Source organism: Gymnodraco acuticeps, unplaced genomic scaffold (genome assembly GCF_902827175.1).
Source record: "Gymnodraco acuticeps unplaced genomic scaffold, fGymAcu1.1, whole genome shotgun sequence".
In the NCBI taxonomy this organism is placed as follows: Eukaryota; Metazoa; Chordata; class Actinopteri; order Perciformes; family Bathydraconidae; genus Gymnodraco; species Gymnodraco acuticeps.
In genome coordinates this window covers 806,652-821,345 of record NW_022990700.1, presented here as the reverse complement: position 1 = coordinate 821,345, position 14,694 = coordinate 806,652, and positions in this window count along the sequence as shown.

Here is a 14,694-nt window from a genome sequence, read left to right as displayed (position 1 = left end):
AAGAGTTTGCTATGAAAATGCTTTGTTTCACATACCATACTTATAGAGGGGAATAGGCTTTTTTAACAAAATACATTAGGATATAGTTGGGGAAAAGGGTTTGAATAATCACATTTATGATGTCTGCTTCTTTTTGGGAGTGAGACAAAGTAATGGAGAGAGGAATACAGGGAAACCATAGCAAAAGAGGAAAAGAGCTTGCAGGACAAATGTGACATTAGAGCGTCTTAAATGTCATTGATCAAGGCTGTTATGGCTGTAATTGTCAGGGTACTTGGAAAGGATCGCGGAAAAGGTAGGACCCATATGCAGACGTGAGAAACATGGAGGAAGACTGGAGAGACAACCAAGAAGTGTGACGTGAAGGGAGGACAAACAAACAATGAACCGACAGGGGAACACAGGAAGAGACTAAATACAGGGAGGGGTAATCAAGGAACAAGAAACAGCTGGGTAAAGGAGGGAGAAACACAAGGGCAACAGGTGAACACAATCAGACAATTAGACACACCAGGGAAACTAACGACAGGGAGGAAAACACAGGGCGAAGGACCAGACAAGAAACAAGGAGGAAAACATGAAATAGGGAGAACAGAACAGCAAAAATAAACCCAAACCTAGACACAACAAAACTAAAAACGTGACATAACATAAAAGTCGTGACAGTAAGAGAGCAGGGTAAATGATGTGGCCTTGTAACCATAAAGCATGTTAAAATGTGTCATAAATCAATATGAAGAGGTGGAATAGCATAGATCAGATATGAGTGCCCTCATGTCATTCGTCAATTTTACTGAACATTGTTTTTTTATTCTAAAAATAGATGTCTTGCTTCCGAGAGATTCTAAAATCCTCCTTCATATGGAGAAGCTAAGTACTGACCTCCTATTTCTCCCCGTCCCTAAAGCAAATAGAACGAATATTTCAATTGTTCAGCCTGACAGATTTCCTGATGGGAACAAAATCTGAAAAATCTTCAAAAAAGCCTGGACGAGAAAGAGAAGAAATTGGGAGGACAGAGCAGCCTCTCTCGAGTGCATTCGAGAGAGGCAGAGAGATAGACACAAAGCGGGGAAGAGAGGGAAAGCATTATATTCAATAATTTGATTTTATATGATACTCTGTAAGCTTGAATGAGCCTATTTCCTGTCATTGTGTGAGGGAATTTAAGGAGTGTCTGATGAATGTGGGCTCATGCAGCAGCAGGTACATTAAAAGAACAGCCTCTTCCTAATAAATCTCCGCTATACAGCACTCATAACCACATCTTGTAGAAGATAAGACTCTTTCTATTCATACCTGTTATTTGCCCATGGAAGGATTCATAATGGTTTGAATCGTGTGTGACAGATGGAGTATTGGCCTTCTTATTGTGTGCCATAAAACGCTTCTGTATCCTTCACAGGGATTTGAATGACTATCCAGAGAAGGAAGCAAACGATTGCTCTGTGAATCTTTTATTATTGTCATTTGTAGCACAGGTCTCCACTGAGCCTGAATTAAAGAGCAAGCAATCTTTCTATATATAGCAAATGTCTGTGCCTGCAGGGCTGCAAGTGGTAGGTGTGCAGAATCACGCACAGAAGTAGACGGTTGAGTGTGTGATCATCAGCCCTCCCACTGAGGAAGACAGCAGTGTAAAATAGAGACACAGAGCATGTGCCTCTGGCTCTCCTTAGTGTTGCTTTCCAGTGTCTCCTTTAGTTAACCACTGTCTCTCTGTACTCGACTTACAGTAGCAGTGGTGCAGACACATAAGAAAACAAGACAGCTAGGGATAACAACCAGCAGCCAGCATTGGAGGAAAATAAGTGCCTGCTTTGTGTCAGCTTTACTGTCGCACCTACTTTTGATCAGGAAGCAAATATTTGTTCAATTCAGTGTCCGGGCAATGAGCAAATGACTTTTTAGAGTAATGTGCCAGGAATGTGGATGCACTTCCTTTAAAGGTTCCTTTAAGTTTCATTGCTATAGCAACATTAATATTCAGCTCAGGTTGTCAAAATGGCCAAATAAAGAGCTGTTTCCCTGTAGTCACTGCTGCAAACTGGCTGCAAAGTGGCGAGAGCTCAAATGATATGGAACAGCCTGTGAGTCAGAGAGGGAAGGGGAACATGTGTTTGACACATCTGCAGGCAGGGCTGGAAAAGTACTCATATATTATAGTGAAATAAAAGTACTAAAAGTCTTGGCCTTACATTTTAAAAAGGGAGGGACATGCAGGAAGGGCAAAGATAAATACTAATCAGATATCACACCACAGAAACCTTAGGTCCAAACCAAGACAAATTATATTTCTATAGCACGTTGCTAAGTGGTTATCAATTACCAAAAAAAGCCTTTCTCTGTGTTCTTCACTTGAATCAACCAGAACATTGACAAAACTAAACTAATGAATCACAATTCATCTATAAGTCCGACAATGAATAACATGAGGTGTAGACATCACTACTATTAGGCTGTAGGGGGCTGGTCCCGTTCAAGTCCAGTTTTGGATAGGCTGCCGTGGTTGCGTTCCATTTCAAAGTGCTGTTTGACGCTCAGCGTAACCTTGGCGCACTGCCACTCCAACATCCAATCACAGAGCTTGAAGATTAATCACGGGGTTTGTCAAGCAAAAGGACTGTAGTCCCAAACAATAGCTGAGGATTATGGGTAGTGTAGTGTCTTCGGTCATTCTAAACTCGGAAATGTTTTTTGGATTTCATATCACATTAACACCATATTTTACGGTGGCCCTGAAGTGCAAGACACCACAGCATTTCACAAAACACAACAGCATTTCACAAGACACCACAGCATTTCACAAAAACACAACAGCATTTCACAAAACACTACAGCATTTTAGAAAACACTACAGCATTTCAGAAAACACTACAGCATTTCAGAAAACACAACAGCATTTCAGAAAACACTACAGCATTTCAGAAAACACAACAGCATTTCAGAAAACACAACAGCATTTCACAAAACACAACAACATTTCACAAAACACAACAACATTTCAGAAAACACAACAGCATTTCAGAAAACGCCGCAGCATTTCAGAAAACACAACAGCATTTCACAAAACGCCGCAGCATTTCACGAAACACAACAGCATTTCACAAAACGCTACAGCATTTCAGAAAACACAACAGCATTTCAGAAAACGCCGCAGCATTTCAGAAAACACAACAGCATTTCACAAAACGCCACAGCATTTCACATTGGACGGAAAGGGTATTCCTTTAGGGAGAACACTTCTTGTTTATGATTGGACAGAGCCAGCCAGAGAAGCACTGCTGTGATTGGTTGTTTTTGCTGCCAGTCAAGAAATGACTCTTCGTGATTGGTCAACGCCCGACAGCGCAATATATATGTCCCAACCGGTCCCAACACATCAGACGTTGGCACACACTCAGAGCTCACAGCTCCTCATATCTGTTCAGAAACGGGACAAAAGTTAAACATGTACAAACCACAGACTGTCTGTGTCATGGCGAATACAGTCACTGCTTTATTTATGTCTGTATGACGTTGTTGTGAGTGTGGACGGAGCATCTACAGCAGGGGTACTCAAATATAAATCTTAAAGGTCCAAAATAAATGTTTCAATAAGACAAAGGTCCGTTTATTACGGTCATTCAAACTTTTAAACAATTGCAACAAGATTCTTAACACGAGGTTGCAAAAATAAAGGCAGCTGCACCCTCTTTCATTCAGCGTTCCCATTATTGCTTTATAAATGTCTTGCCCCCCTGTGTGTCCACTGAGGTTTGTCAGGCCCAACACATCTTCAACAAACTCCCCCTTTGCCTCATCATAAAAACTCACAAACACCAGCAACTCAGCATTGTCAGTGGTGTCAGTGGACTCATCCACAGCTAAGGAAATGCACTGTGCATTTTTTTATTCCATCACGTAGCTGATTAATCAAATCACCAGCCAGTATTTATGTTCTTCTGGTTGCTGTGGAATCTGAGAGGGGGATTTGCTTGATTTTACCTGTTATTTCCTCTTTTTGTTTGGCTTCAACATGATCTCCATCACTTCAGACATGCATTATTTTATACTGCAGTTATTATCCAGTGGAAAGTCCTTACCTACTGGCCTAGTTAAATCAAAGTGGTTACTTTTTTTTGGCTGGGCAGTGTAGTTTTACACACCGTCTTATTTGACTTTCTCAGGACTAAAAACTGTTTTTTGGGGGCAGAAGAAAAAGAAGAAAAGAACAAAATATATTTACACACGTAAGGTCATCATCTTAATAGTTTTGTATGCTCATCCGTGAGCAGAGCATCAAGTTGACATGTCTATTACAGCTGAATGCGGCGATTACCATTTTGTTCAGCAAAACGCCTCACAAACGTATTAAGATAAACAGCTTCAGTGCGTTTTGATTCAATGCTGAGTACAGCCAAACTGACAGTCTCTTCTCTGTCAGTACTGTAGACCGCAAATACCTCATTCCTTCAGTGCTTGGGTCTGAATGCTTCTCGTTTTGCGCCGTCCCGTTCAAATGAATTCGCCGCCAATCATATGTCCACGCTCGCGCCAGGACCGGGGGAGGGGTTACATGACGTGCATCTTGTGCTGCATTCACTTGCACTCGGACATTAGAGGTTTTCTCTCATAAATGTCCGATGAGCCACAACTTTTCTTTCAAAACAAAGCTGCCAACTGGGGTGGCAGCTGGGGTGGCAAGGCCTATTTTTAGGGTGTCAGTTGCCACCCCGGTAGGTGAAACTAGGCTACTAACTACAGTACAGATGGCACTAGATGAGCTGTTAATTCTCGCTCTGAATTTTTTTTTTTTAAACTCTCGCTCTGATTCAGACAGGTTGAAAGAGACGAGACACACATTTTTCCCACCCACATTCCGCGAAGACCCGCCCTACTGTGCCTCTGATTCGCAGATTGTTTGGGGAGAAAAAACACTGACGGGATGCTGAATGTGATTGGACCAATGCGTTGACAGACACACACAGACAGTGGAACAGGACATGCAGAGCGCTGTTTGCAGTCTATGGACATAGCGGATCATTTGCGTTGTGGCGATGTCTCGCAGATAACACAGATAATACAGATTATACATATGAAAAGTATAATTTGCTCAGAGTCCAGAGACAGTTGTGGTTCGGTCCGGATCCGGACCGGAGTCCGGACTTTGAGGATGCCTGATCTACAGGATAGTTTAGCCTGATGGATCCGATTCCATTAAAAAAACACGCATTTTAAAAGCTTTTCGCCTGACGTCTTGTCTGCAGACTTGTCAAAGCGTTAATTCATGGTTTTTACTAACCGTTATCAGTATGTAGTTGCTTCGGCATCACTTTAAAACATGTATTACCATTAAATCACGGTCAAATATGTTCATTTTGTTGTAGTTGGTATCTCCCATAGAATTTACATGGAGATACGCCACGCCCCCTCTCCAGCGCGTCTTGTTTGAATGACAGGAGCAAACACAGCTGACAGCCGCGGTGAAACTCGAGCGATTAGAGCGATGCGAATATTGAGTAGTCTACCATAGTATTTACATGGAGATAAGCCCCTTAAAAACCATGAATTAATAAAGCATTAATTCTGTGTTTACTCCTGTCATTCAAACAAGACGCTGGAAAGGGGGCGGGGCGTATCTCCATGTAAATCCTATCGGAATCGGATGGATCAGGCTAAACTAACCTGTAGCTGATCCGTCCACGCTCACAACAACGTCATACAGACATAAATAAAGCAGCGACTGTATTCACCATGACATAGACAGTCTGTGTTTTGTATATGTTTAACTTTTGTCCAGTTTCTGAACAGATATGAGGAGCTGTGAGCTCTGAGTGTGTGCTAACAGCTAACAGCTGATGTGTTGGGCCAACACGTAGCGTCATTTCTTGACTGGCAGCAAAAACAACCAATCACAGCAGTGCTTCTCTGGCTGGCTCTGTCCAATCACAAACAAGAAGTGTTCTCCCTAAGGAATACCCTTTCCGTCCAATGTGAAATGCTGTGGTGTTTTCTGAAATGCTGCTGTGTTTTGTGAAATGCTGAGGTGTTTTGTGAAATGCTGCGGCGTTTTGTGAAATGCTGTGGCGTTTTGTGAAATGCTGTGGTGTTTTCTGAAATGCTGCGGTGTTTTCTGAAATGCTGAGGCGTTTTGTGAAATGCTGTGGCGTTTTGTGAAATGCTGTGGTGTTTTGTGAAATGCTGTGGTGTTTTCTGAAATGCTGTTGCGTTTTCTGAAATGCTGTGGCGTTTTGTGAAATGCTGTTGTGTTTTCTGAAATGCTGTGGTGTCATTGCGGCTAAAACATCCAATCACCGAGCTTAAACCATAGCTGAGGATCTTGGGTAATCAGTTCAGTGGGTGTGTATCGCAATAGAGTGGCGAAGTCACGCCCATCTACTTCCGGTCCATGGGACCTTATTTCGGAAAAATTATGTATTGAAGTCAATGGAGAGAGAAAACGTATCTTTCGATCCCGTTTGAATTGTGCCATGAATTACACATATGATGTTTGTCAATCTTAAAAAATAATTTCCATGTAAAAAAAGTCACAGTTTGTCGTAAAACTGTTGAAATATAAGACAAAATACACAACTAGAAAGACTACAAATTCCAGAGTCGCGTAAGTGATGTCACAATTGTTTTCCTCCACTAAGAGATAGCTAAGATAAGATAACTTTAACAAGATGCCTGTGTGCTTAGTACCAGGTTGTTATCATACCAGCAATGGGTCTTGCTCATTCTTTCGCTTCAATCAATCAATCAATCAATGTTTATTTATATAGCCCAATATCACAAATGTTACATTTGTCTCAGTGGACTTTACAGTTTGTACAAAATATCAGTATGACAATACGACACCCTCTGTCCTTAGACCCTCACATCGTACAAGGAAAAACTTCCGAAGAAAACCCACAGTTTAAAGGGGAAAATGGGAGAAACCTCAGTCTGATGAAAGGACTAGGAGTGGCTGGATCAAGTTAGCTAGCTAGTAGCTAGCACGTTAGTTAGCATTACAGCCTTGTCATTTTTATTAGCCTTAATATGAAGTAACATTAAGTAACCCAAAATGTTAAACAGTAATTGTAGTAGTCATATTTCATATTATTGGGCGGTTTTGGCGCAGTGGTTAGAGCGTTGATCATCAGATCAAGGGGCGTTGATGAACTCCGTTTCGAGAGTCCTTGGGCAAGACACTCTACCCGCATTTGCTCCTGTGGGTAATGTCCACAGTATCGACATTTACATGTCTAATATGTGTAATATGTAATTGTAAAGCGCTTTGAGCACCTGTAAAAGCGCTCTAATTAAAAAAGTTTAAGTTTATAGTTTTGGCCAACATTTACAGTAGCCTATATTGCTTATACAAAAATGGCACTCAACAAGTGAATTGCTGAGACACCAGAAGGGTTGAGAATTTAAATTGTTTGAAACATGTTATAAGTAAAGTTATCTTGAAAGGTCCAAATTAAGTTTGTGTATGAAGCTATTATACATCTACATTTACAGGTGACATTTTTTACTTTACCGGTGGTTGTATATACCACATATATCAGAGGGATGATTAATAACATTTCAGGTATATTCTACTTCCAAATAACATTTAAAAATAAGTTACAAATAAATATCTCAGCCTTTACTTTTTAACAGTTAGAAATAATAGACACAACTACACAAAAGAGCCAATTTGTAATAGATTACAGATATTTAGATAACATATATTATTGCTTTGAGAAATGTGTGAGATAAAGCATCAGTGCCTCTGAGAGACTGAAGTAATGAAAGTGGTGCAGAGCTCTGGTCCGTTGACAGTGTAAACAGCACACAAACGGTCGTCCTCACTGTCCTCAGAGGGGGATGGGAGCCTGGCAGCTCTGGCAACAGAAGCACATCTACAGTACACACGAACACACCAGTACAAATACAATCATCACCCGTGGAGTCATTGGTTTCCAGCTCTCTGTTAAAAACCCCCTGTAGAAAAAGTAAGTAAAAGCAGAGCCATCACTGAGATGTTGAGTACCTCTATAAAAATAATGTGGTCTCCCTGCATCAATTTATAAAGCCACACCGACTGAGATCTCATAAATACACATATTCCTGTTTATCTGGAATAACAGCCCTCTGTTCGGCTCTCTCTGTGCAGATCAGCTGTATAAATAAATATGAGCCGTTACTTTCTATGAGGGGAGGGACTCGGGGTATGATGTCTTACACATGCTGCATGAAGGCCTGGCAACCTGCACGGTGCATGCACACACTGCTGCATTAGCACTTTCTCTCTCTCACACACAGGTACTCAGGACAGATCAAGAATAATGTGCTCTTAAGAAATGGAATTCCTTTACCTGAAGGCATGTTTGCTGTGAGTTGCGTGTTTGAGAACAGGTAGGTGTCAGCTCATACATGCAAACCTCCCTGCTGACCTTTGACCCTCACATTGGCTGTTCCCATCATCCCATTGTTTACTCTCCCAGACCCAATCAGCCGCCCCAGGATCGTCTCCCACGGCGACCGCAGGGCTGGCCAATGAGCCGAGCTCTCCTGGTGCTCTGTGCAAACTGGACCTGTTTCAAATGTGTGCTCAGCCTCAGCCACACACACTCTGGGCCTGGGAGCCAACACTGTGAGCCCACATCGTCCTGTTAAACTGAGAAACTGTCTGCCTCTGTTTGCCCATTAGCCGCCAGCCAGAAGGTCGAACATGTTCTTACTCCTCACAAGGGCATGGAGAGCTGATCTGCAGCTCCTGAGGTGCATTACATTGGTTCCCATTTAATGGATTAAAAATGTTCAAGCTGCTGTTTTTATTGATTTGCATTCCCTTCATTCCGATAATATGTCTATCTTTCTCCTTGTTCCATTGCTTCCTGTTGCCTTTTTGTTCATATAAAGAATGTTCTACTCCATTGTTCTGTCCTGCCTTCCTATAGAATTTATTTTCTGCTCAAATCCATCAATCTGTGGGAGATGAGTTGACTACGGGTTTGCAGGCCTCCGCAGTGTTCCTCGCTGACATCCTCTCTATTTCCAGCAACTCTTTACTTCTTCTTCCTCCCTTGCTATCTCACCTCCACACTCTCCATATCTGTTCTTCAGTCTGTTCTGCCGCCTCCTGCTCCACCTCCCACTGACAGACAGACTATCACATATTCAGAGACTTCAAACATGCTCCTTCCCAGAGTGCTCCTTGGAAGAGAGCTCTAGAACAACCCTGAATAAGTCATCAAATCAGCAGTGTTTTTCTTTTTTACCTCCTATCTCCTGGTCCGTTCGCGGTTTTCTCTCCACTCACACAAGTATTTTCAGCTCCTTTTGGTTCACCTATTTACCTCTCCCTTCAGTCGTTCCATATCTTACTTTTATCGTGCTTAGTCTGTCTCATTGTCTGTTCATCACTCCTCTGCATCCATCCAAAAATATTGCTTTACACATATATTCTGCCCACCCAGGAATCTGACAGGATACTCCAATAACATCCTGGCTCCAAAGGGATTTCCACTGAAATTGTCTTTCCCTTTATTATTTCATTTACAGCTCGAGAAGAGTGAACATCTGTCTCGACATACATCAGGACGACAGCTGTGACGATTGAATATATACATAAAACACATGCAGTTGCTCGGGGCTGCAGCCAGTAGGAAAGACAGGTTGGTTGTCGAAGGTGTTGCTGCTCTCCCATCCTGTCCACTCTAAAATAAGTTGTTCCCATGGTAACTCTGCCAGGTCTGTTAATTGACTGTCAAAATGTGTGATTCTCCAGGATGAGGAAAAATCCTGCAAACAACTGTATAGCATGGAATTAATAGGCAGGTAATGATATTCACTCTTCTTTTTCTGACTCACCTTTACTCACCGCTGGGTCACCAGACCCACCGTTCACCCACACACTAACATCCTTTTCCCCTCTCTCTCCAAGTGAGGTTCTTACCCTCATTACCTCTGCCCGTCCTACCACCTGTCCTCTGGACCCTATCCCCTCAAACCTCCTTCAGACTATCGCTCCTGATATTCTACCATTTCTCTCCCATTTAATCAACACTTCTCTAACTTCTGGTCACTTTCCAAACACTCTCAAGGAGGCAAGAGTAAACCCTCTCCTAAAGAAACCCACTCTCAACCCGTCCGATATGATAAACTACAGGCCTGTCTCTCTCCTCCCGTTCCTGTCTAAAACACTTGAACGCGCTGTCTTTAAACAACTCTCCTGTTATCTCCATCAGAACAACCTTCTGGATCCGCAACAGTCTGGTTTCAAGGCAGGTCACTCAACAGAAACTGCCCTCCTTGCTGTCACTGAGGAACTGCACACTGCTAAAGCAGCCTCCTTCTCCTCTGTCATCATCCTTTTGGACCTGTCTGCTGCATTCGACACGGTGAACCATCAGATCCTCCTTCGCACTCTCCAAGAACTTGGAGTTTCAGGCTCTGCACTTTCCCTCCTCACCTCATACCTCAAAGACCGTACCTACAGGGTAACTTGGAGAGGGTCCGAGTCCGACCCTTGTCAATTAACTACAGAGGTCCCTCAGGGCTCTATTCTTGGTCCCCTCCTCTTCTCCCTGTACACAAACTCGCTCGGATCTGTCATTAGCCCGCATGGTTTTTCATACCACTGCTACGCTGACGACACCTTGACCTAACAATCAACATCGGCACCCCTATTGTTTCCCCGACTCAGACTGCAAGGAATCTGGGTGTGACCCTAGATAACAAACTGTCCTTCACTGCAAACATCGCTGCTACAACCCGCTGCTTTACAACATCAGGAGGATACGTCCCCACCTGACCCAGAAAGCGACGCAGGTTCTGGTCCAGGCTCTCGTCATCTCACGCCTAGACTACTGCAACTCCCTCCTGGCTGGTCTACCTGCATGTGCCATCCGTCCTCTGCAGCTCATCCAGAATGCAGCGGCTCGCCTGATCTTCAACCTTCCTAAATTCTCCCACACCACGCCGCTCCTCCGCTCACTCCACTGGCTTCCGGTAACTGCTAGAATCCACTTTAAGACAATGGTACTTGCGTACCATGCTGCGAATGGATCTGGCCCTTCCTACATCCAGGACATGGTTAAACTGTACACCCCAGCAGCATGTACACTCTGCTCTGCATCGGCCAAACGGCTCGCTGCACCCGCACTGCGAGGGGGACCCAAGTTCCCATCAGCAAAAACACGTGGGTTTGCTATCCTGGCTCCAAAATGGTGGAATGAGCTCCCCATTGACATCAGGACAGCAGATAGCTTGCACATTTTCCGGCGCAGACTGAAAACTCATCTCTTTCGACTCCACTTCGAGCGATATAATTATTAACAAAGCACTTATATACTAATAAAGGACTGGCTTATCTAAAGCCAGTTGAGTAGCACTTGAAATGTTTTAGCTCTATGAAACCTGATGTACTTATATGATTCTGTTTTCTTCAAGTTTGTATTTTGTTGGTCGAACGCACTTATTGTAAGTCGCTTTGGATAAAAGAGTCAGCTAAATGCAATGTAATGTAATGTAATGATAAGACACGCTTTTTGTATGTAATGTAATGTAATCGCATCGCACATCTGCCACCAGAGATGATAGTAACAGTTAATGAAAATGTTAATCATATGAGCTATAATGAAATTGTAGAGCCTGTGGACCCTCACACAGGAGTAAAAATGTGCAGAGGGCTTTAATTGAGAGTGTGTATAGTGGATAGATGTCTTAAAAAAGCAATATAATCCAATTTAGCATAGCAGCAACATAACCTACTCACACATGGATGGCAGTGACGCACATCTCCTCTGTATACATCTATGTGGGATTGTTTGAGAGAGCAGGAGTGTGTTTGCATATGAGTGAGAGCCTCGTGTTGCCCGAAGACACCTCGTCCTTGTTCTCAAATAATCCACAGCGTGGAATGATACCTTGAGAAAGGTTTAAAATGGATGAGGCACAGATGCTTCTTGACAAAAATACTTTTCAAAAGGGTCTGATTTAAACTCTGGACATCAGAAAGAAAGTATAAGCGCCAACTTAATAACTCTTTAAGTTACGCCTTAATTACCATCCTGTAGATGCATCAGAAAGAAAGGCAGCTACACATCAATGATACATTACATCCTGAGTCATTCTGTAATGAAAATAAATAAATAATAAACATCAGCAATATTCTAATTATCTGGACAATGTATATCAAATACATTTTGATTATGATTTGTAAACTAAAAACAAAGGCAGATATCTGCTGTTTGTTGATGAAGAAGTTCCAAAACACTTACTTGGACCGACTGTTTCCCCTTACATGTGGTGGAATAATATTAAGTAAAACAATTGAGTTTAAGTGGAGTATATGAAAAATCTATTGAATAGTTTTGCACCACTGAAGGAAACTCAGATTAGAATAAACCAAGCAAAATTTTTTAATTGCTCCCCACCGTCTAGCGACACTAATAGCAGCTTTAAAGTCTGACTCGGTGTGACGCTGGGCTTTGTTTCCTTCAGTGTGAGCTTCTGAACCATGGCAGTCTCGATAAAACAACAGTAAACAGCACAGAGATTGTATATAATCTGCTCAGGTAGCACTGCAGCTTTAAAGCACACACACACAGACAGGTTGGGGATCAGAGGAACGAGAGGCAGGGATGTTAATCTCTCCAAAACACACCTGCATGCAAGAGAATACACCGTCGCATTACAGACACAAACTGCCTGCTTTTTCCTTATCTCTCCTTGACGCTCCATGTTGCTGCCTATCTGCTCCACTCCTTGTCACTCCTTGTCACTCCTATACACATTCACATTCACACATACCCCTGATTTGTCTTAGTTGTATGCCCAGTGATGAATAAGTATCCTGGCCTATTATATTGCTCATGTTTCTCTATAACCACAAAGCTGGCTGTGTATTACACTTGGAAGCCTCTTCTAAAGCAGACCCTGTCTCTTGTTAACAAGGGCCCTCCTCAATTACTCTCCATCGAGACACTTGCTAAAATAGCCACAGTGCCCTTCCTCCCCCCGACACCGCTCCTCCTCTTCCTTCATCCATCCACCTTTATTATTTAGAACCATGGGGATCTGTGTTGCCATGGATGCTGTCGTCATGGCTACAAACAACTACGCACATGTACAGGAAGTGGAGAAGGGCGAAAGAAAAAGGAAAGAGTTCAGGGCGATGAGAGGGCTTGAAGGAAGCTTAACCTCTGCACTGTGGCCATCCAGCTGTGATAAGTCGCGGGGGTCAGGGCGGGGGGGTTAAGTCGGAGGGGTCGTCCATCATGTTCAATGACAGATGGAGGTCAGGGTGAAGCATGAGCCAGATTAAAGCATGTGTGTGGGGTTCCTGCTGGTTGTTTTCTTCATGTCTCACCCTCACATCTCAGAGCCTTTTGCTGGTCTAACCTTCATCACTTTCCGAGTACTCAGAGAGCGTCTTGCATTCATTCATGACATGATTAAACTCTGCCCACATTTCAAATCTCCAATGTGTGTTTAGTTTACTAAGAGATAAAAGGTTTTCCTCTGTCTGCACAGCCTTGAAGGACGCAGGGTGATTTACATAGAGACGATAAGAGTGGAGTTTTATCAGTGTTGACGGATAACTGACGGTTTAATGCGGCCATGCTGAAATGAGTTTGCAGGCGCGGCCTTGATTTGTGAAGCATTGCAGTGACATTCCAAGGATCCTGTGGAACGCTTTATTCTAAGTAATATTGAGCAAAAGTGGTGTGAAATTGAAGCACACAGAGGCAGCATGTGGTTAGTGGTTGAATAAAAGTTTGAGAGACGTCACTTCTTCTCTGCAGCCGTTAAACTGGAGGGGATTTAAGGACAAAGCATCTGTGTGGGGGCTTCCTCTGTCAAAAGGAACTGCCTTTGATAGTAGTTCCTCCATGGCATCTCACTAATGAGGGAGTTCTTCACTGGGCTCATTTGATTTTTACAAGGCTCCAAAAATTAGCTCGATATGATTCAAACATGGACCAAGCAGGATTTAGATTAAAACAGAATCATGCAATTGAAGAAATGCATTGGAGGCAAACCAAATTACTATGATGTTAGCTATAAGTTACAGTGTGAGCACCGAATAAAAATATTCTTACCTAAATACTATAGGTCTGAATCATCATCCTTTTCCTCAAAACATTTTTTATGATTTCAAGGTACACCGCCCATTTACACTAGGCATTTCATAATGTTGTCTATAGCTCCACCTTGTGGTTTTAAGTCACAGTGACAAGAAACATTTTTGAGGATTTTTGTGATTTTGTGTCCGTCTTCTTTTTCCCTCTTACTCTCTTTGTCTGTAATGCACAGCTTCATCTTTTAAATAATTTCTGTCCTTCATTTGCACCACTAAAAGACACAGAAAACACCTGACACAAGTCTCCTCTCTATCATGTGGGTTCAATCCACAACCTCCATGATTTCATAATGCATGTTTTTGTCTCCTGTTGTTGACAGCATTTCACCGGTTTAGTGGTGAGCGTCCTTCAAAGTGATACATGCACTGCAGCAGATTATGCGGGGTGAACTTTGTGTAGTACAAACACTTGGCTGTGAACTCATCCTACAGTGTGAATGTAGATAGGATGCACTAAAACTGAGAAGAAAAATCAATGAGCCAGCTAAGGTAATGGGGCCATGAGAAGCAGTATACACAGTAAGCACTGCAGCATTCCTTTAAATGTAAAAGATTATATATCAGGACCTCAAGTCTAAAACGTCTGTGTT